The sequence below is a fragment of the Podarcis bocagei genome, assembly GCF_964188305.1.
Source record: "Podarcis bocagei genome assembly, chromosome: 13".
Classification (NCBI taxonomy): Eukaryota; Metazoa; Chordata; class Lepidosauria; order Squamata; family Lacertidae; genus Podarcis; species Podarcis bocagei.
In genome coordinates, this window is record NC_138138.1 from 19,516,681 (window position 1) to 19,522,719 (window position 6,039).

Below are 6,039 nucleotides of genomic sequence, written 5' to 3' on the forward strand. Positions count from 1 at the left end.
AAGCTGGGCTCAGGGCGGCTAACAACAATAAAACAGTACAAAAGTACAGCACAAACAACACTCTAAAATCATTCATTATAAAATTAATTAATTCAAGCCACTGGCAACCATTGGGCCAGAGCTCCGCGAAGATTGCCAAAGGAGGGAGTCAGGCTGTGCCCTGGCCAAAGGCCTGGTGGAACAACTCTGTCTTGCAGGCCCTGCGGAAAGATGTCAAGTCCAGCAGGGCCCTGGTCTCTTGTGACAGAGTCTGGCAATGTCTGGCAATCAGCAAAGGTTTCTGACAGGTGGTGAGACAACCTACCTGCTGTCACCCAAGTGGCATGCTAATGAAGTCATGTGATCAACAGGTGGCTAGTCCCGCCCACCTGTGAAAGTAAGCCCACAAGGTGGGGACAAATGAAAGGTTTCTTATCCCTGTTTTAGCTCAGCTGCCACCAATGTTCTGCAAGCTTTCAGACTTCACAGGCACTTGCAAGGCCATTTGGGATTTTTGATTTCCCTCCCCACTTTTGTCTCCACAAACTTCTGCACACTTATCAAGTGCCCTAATTATATAGAAACTACTCCCTTGTCTTTTGGGAGGGGGCCATTTTGCTTCCAAAGAGTTCACTGTTAAGAGGGAATTATATTCAAGGTTGTTATTTTTAGAGTATATTCAGCCAGCATTTTAAAATTCTGCCCGCTTAAGAAAAAAACAGCAATCTAGTGTCTTCTGGGGGGGAAAACAGAGAAACGACTTAGATGACCTGGCAGTCAAAAAGATTACTGTTTTAAAATACTACTAAATCTTAGTAACGATGGATCAACAAAGCACCCAGAACGATCTCATCTGCACCCTTCTGTCAAGCAGAGCCCTCCATCCATCAACCGTTCTGTGCCATCTTGAACGCTGCACCATGAGGACAGAAAAGTTATTAATACCGTCCTGATAAACAGAAATGTTACCTTGGAAAGCAAAAAAATTAAAGACCACTTTCCAGGGTCATCAGCAATATCCAATCTGGGAGGTCACACCTTCCCAGTTCCAGACCTCAAGATCCCATCCAGCTGTTTTTTGCCATCTAACTTCAGGTTACCTTGTGCAACAAAAATAGGGGTTAAATTCTGGAGGACATCAGAATACAAATCTAGATTCTTTGTCCGTGCACGTACACGCAGAGAGAGTTGGCTGCAACAGGGATTTAACTATGCTTCATTTTCTCTGCATTGTGGCTGGCACTTCTGCCAGATTCCTGATATTTTGAATAAATCTGCGGCGAATAGATATCAGTGAATCCTTGCCGTTAGGCACAAGAAGCTGGCATTTTGGTTACATTCTCATAGATTCCACAAACAACCCCATTTTTTATTTTTCTCCATCTTCCTCCCTTGAAGAAAAAGACAGCTCTGTTTCATCTGGCATCACCATTCTGTCCTGTTAGATGCTGATGTGCAGGCAGGCAGGCAGGCAGGCAGGCAGGCAGGGAGCCCTGCAATTACCTTGCCTCAGTCTAAACCCCTCCCTTCCTCTGCACCAGCTGTCTGTCTCTCTCAATCTCCCTCTCTCCCTCCCCTCCAGCCTCTGATTCCAGGCAGCACCATTGCTGTCCCCATTTCCCCCTCCACCACCATGTTGGACATTTTCATCCTCATGTTTTTTGCCATTATCGGCCTGGTTGTTTTATCCTACATCATCTATATGTTGTAGAATCTCCAGCCACGCCACCGGCAAAGGCTATGGAGCGCGACCAAGCAGGGAGACTGCTTTTCTCGATTCGCGCTGTTTTCTCAGCAATACTGCAGGTGGGAATTCTGATTTATGGTTAGCAAAGCTCTGTCGTATTTGAAAGCCACACTGTTAAATCTGTGCTGCGGGGGTGGGGGGTGGGCGGAAGGCAGTAGACTGCATAGAGGAATAAATGGTGTGTGTTTGTGTATGAAAACTCTTTTCTGCCATCACTAAATAATACCCATCACCCGATCTTTCCGCAGATAGAAAGCTGCGCGCCTTCTGCATTTTGCTGAGCAAAATGCATTTAAAAAATAATAACGCCTGGGCTATTACTGTACTATTAACGCCCTTTCTCTGTTTAAGAATCCATTCTGGATCTTTATTGCTGCTCAATGTGATGTTTGTGATAAGGGCTTTGGGCTGAAGAAAGTACAGAGGCTCTTGTGACATTTACTCTGCTTTTAAGAAGCAACGGGTAGCACTGAGTGCTTTGGAATTGCGTTTGGTAAATAAGGTGCCTGCTTGCTACCAGTCCATGTGTATTTATATCCACATCCTTTTTTCTTCCTTCCTTTTCTTGCCTTAATGGGGATTTTCTACAGATGGGAGAGCCCATATTGGAGGAGATCCATGCTTACATGTCAGAGAGGCGGCCATCTAGAGTTCTTCCAGAGCATTCTGGAGAAAGGTTAACCCTTCGCACGACCAACTGGCAAAGAGAAGAATGATTCAGCCCAACACCCTGAAGACGCCGCCTTGAGATTTCAAAGGATTTGGGCTGGAAATGCAATGGGAACAACAAGGGAACAAGGCCAGGGGTGGACAAAAATGGACAGCAAGAGAAAGGTGACTGAAAGGTTCTAAGAGGAAAAAGGGGTACAGCTATTGCTTGGACTACCCTACTGTTGTTCGTTTTTAAAGAAAGAGGTTTTCTATATGTGAAAATATACAGGATTTGAATGGAAAAAATAGTATTTTCTTTTATTTGTATGTTCTGGGTTTGTTTGTTTTCTAGTAAAAAGGAATCTGGGAAAATATGGATTTCTAAAGGCCAAATGGAGGCGGGGCTGGTGGGGGGAGAGACAGATGGATAACCAAATGTATTCTAGCTAATGTTTGTCATGCTAAGGTCCCAATATGGACAACACAGTCTCTGTGCAGAAATGGGTTTTGGCATGGACATCACCTATCAGGTGGAGAAGGGTTGGGGCAGCACACCCAGCAGCTCAATAGTATATTCAAAACACCCCACATTTCCCTGTGTGGAAGCTTGTACATGAAACACTATGTCTCTGAGAGGTGTGGCTTTGTGCTGCTACTGCTGTTCAGGGGATCAGAATGCTTATTTTTGCCTTTTTTTTAAAGAAAAAATTCCAGAAAATATTTTTTATACATAGTTGCTTTCTCCCCTATATCTTTCTAAGCTGGTCAGATTTTTGCACAGGGACATGAAAGCCACATGCGAAATACGTAGAAAGGAGTGGGTCTTTTGGGTTTATAGGAAAGCTAGGGATTCTCTTTCTCCAGTATGTCACATGTTCATAATTTCTATGAATATGAGAGAAACGTGAAAAGGAAGTATTGTTTGAAAGCTGTCAGATGGACTTATCTCCCTCCCTCCCTCCCTCCCTCTCCAAAGGAAAATGTTTCTGCGATGACTTCAGTGCACTAAAATGCCAGAATGTTGGCTCAGTACAGTTACTAACACAGATAAAAAAATTGACATAGTGCAAATACTTGTGTGAAAATAATGTCCTTGCAAACTGTTGCAGGTTGTAACTTTTTGCCTCCACATCCAAACTGATACTCTCAGCTAGGCAAGGAGGAGAGATTTGAAGTAACATTTAAAGGTGAATTTACCCAATCTGTGCTTTCTGAAACAATAAGTGAACTGGAACACAGCCATCCTTTGAAATGTGCACTTCTCCAAATTTTGCAATGCTGTTTGCCAGCCAAGTGATGCGTAGAAAAATGTATGTGCTAGGGTTGTAAAGTGTGCATCAAAATACATATATTAGTGAAAATAACTTACAGAAATGTATATGATGAGAAATATGCTTTGCAAAGCAAGTATTCGGCAAAATGGCATGTCAGCGTACTAGGAGAAATTTGCACTGAAAGGCTGATGAGTTTCCTTGGACTTTTTAAAAACAAAACAAAACCAAGAATCATAAATCGATATGGAAATGTGGAGAGCTGAATTTAAGATTGGAAGAAGCAGAAGGAGACTGAAACTGACAGATTTACCCCGTTCCTATTTTCAGACTGGAAACAAAACTATCTCTAATGTGCAGGACCCAATATATAAGCTCCATGGTTTGTGGTTTTTTTGTTTCCTTGTATTTTTGGAATGTGTAAAATGACACAAGAGGCAGAACCAAACATATTCCCTCACACAAACAGTAGTTTTTGGAAGGTTTGAAATGTAAAAATTAATAATTTAATGTGAATAAACTTCAAGGCACCTTGTATTATTGAGTGTTCATTAAAAAAAGAGACAAAAGCATGGCTAAAGGATGGGTTGGTTTTGAGGTGTTAAATGGAAAGCTAGTAAAAACTCAGTTATAATCTGTTCAATGGTTTAGCTCAACCACCAAAAAGGTGTTTGCCCTTCATTGCTAGGCAAGGAGGTAATTTTGCTTCCCTTTGAGAAGGACACAACATTTGGGGTTTTGTAGTCTAGAAGAAAAAAAAGGTGGGGACATGATAAACTTTTTAAACTTATCCATGGTTTACAGAAAGTGGATAAAGGAACGTTTCCCTCCCTTAGTGCCATCCAACCTAAGCCGACTGCTGGAAGAATCAGGAACGGGGGTGAAAGTACTTCTTCGCACCCACAAGATACAGTGATGGCGAACAACTTGGGTGCCAGAGTTTAGGGGTGTCCGGATTTAGTAAGTTTTAGAATTTAATCACTGCTCGAATAGTTAAACCCTTCATAGCTGGGCTCAGCTTTCCCATGTCCAAGCCAGCCCAATAATGGTCATGCCATTCAGCAAACAAAGGGGGCAGGAAGATGGGCAATTAACAAAGCAAAGATTCTGTGCCAGTGGGGAAATGGGTGAAGCCCTTCCCTGAGCTCAGAGTTGGGTACAGGAACAAAGCGCAATAGTAGAGTTTCAGGATTGCAGTTTTCCTGGTGTGCTCAAGGGGGAAAGGTTTAAACAGTAAACGGCAATGGAACAGAGAAGCAATCATGGCAGCTGCCTAGAGCAAAGTTAGGAGTTATGCGCCCTGAACCCCTGGCTTACCTGGCAGCAAGTCAGTACGCAAAGGCCAAGGGTGAGTCCACACAAGCAAAGTCCAGGAAATGCAGTTCAGGGTCAATCCACATCGCCAAGGCTGAAGTCCAGCAGTCAGGATACAGTCCAGAGTCAAGCACAAAGCATAATCCCATACACTTGAAGGAGTATCCAAGTCAAGGTCTATCAACATGGGCAGTTGAGCAAACATAGCACCTCAGCTCTGCTTCCCTTTTGAATGCTGATTGCAGCATCTGGGCTTGACGAAGCATATTACCCTCACCTGTTCCAAGCCTACTCCAGCCAAGGAATCACAAACCTTCTGCCAGAGCTAGCGAGCCCCACCTGGCCAGATAGGGAGTTGGGCTGTGGGCTCTTGTCTGCTTTAGCCTCCTAGAGAGCATGGGTAGGCAAACTAAGGCCCAGGGGCTGGATCCGGCCCAATCACCTTCTAAATCCGGCCTGCAGATGGTCTGGGAATCAGCGTGTTTTTACATGAGTAGAAGGTGTCCTTTTATTTAAACTGCATCTCTGGGTTATTTGTGGGGCCTGCCTGGTGTTTTTACATGAATAGAATGTGTGCTTTTATTTAAATTGCATCTCTTGGTTATTTACGGGGCATAGGAATTCGTTCATTTCTCCCCCCCCAAAAAAAATATAGTCCGGCCCCCCATAAGGTCTGAGGGACAGTGAACCGGCCCCCTGCTGAAAATTTGCTGACCCCTGTCCTAGAGCCATAGCTGTCAACGCTTTCCTTTTTTAAAGGGAAATCCCCTTATTCCGAATAGGATTCCTTGCAAGAAAAGGGAAAAGTTGACAGCTATGCCTAGAGCACCCCTCTCACTTCTCCTGACACCTCTGAGCCTGCTATGTTCTTGGAGACAGGGGACCCTTTAGTTCTGGTGATGGGTCCTGCTGCTCTAGTTGCTGTGCATTGACCCCCATACCCTTGCCACCCTCCATCACCCTGTGAGTACTTCCTTTCCCATCCCTTGCTTGCCCCACTCCCAAACACACCCCTCGGGATCCTCTTCCTCCTCCCTGTCAACCTGCCAGTTTTATGACATTCGTGTTAGTGGGAGA

General features: G+C 44.2%; 1 long non-coding RNA gene across 1 annotated transcript; it reads left to right on the top strand.

The window, feature by feature from the left end:
- Positions 1–746: 746 nt before the first annotated feature.
- Positions 747–4,183, top strand: LOC308571389. The gene is made up of 2 exons (XR_014001371.1): positions 747–1,785; positions 2,317–4,183. It is a non-coding gene; the product is annotated as an uncharacterized lncRNA (long non-coding RNA).
- Positions 4,184–6,039: the final 1,856 nt, after the last annotated feature.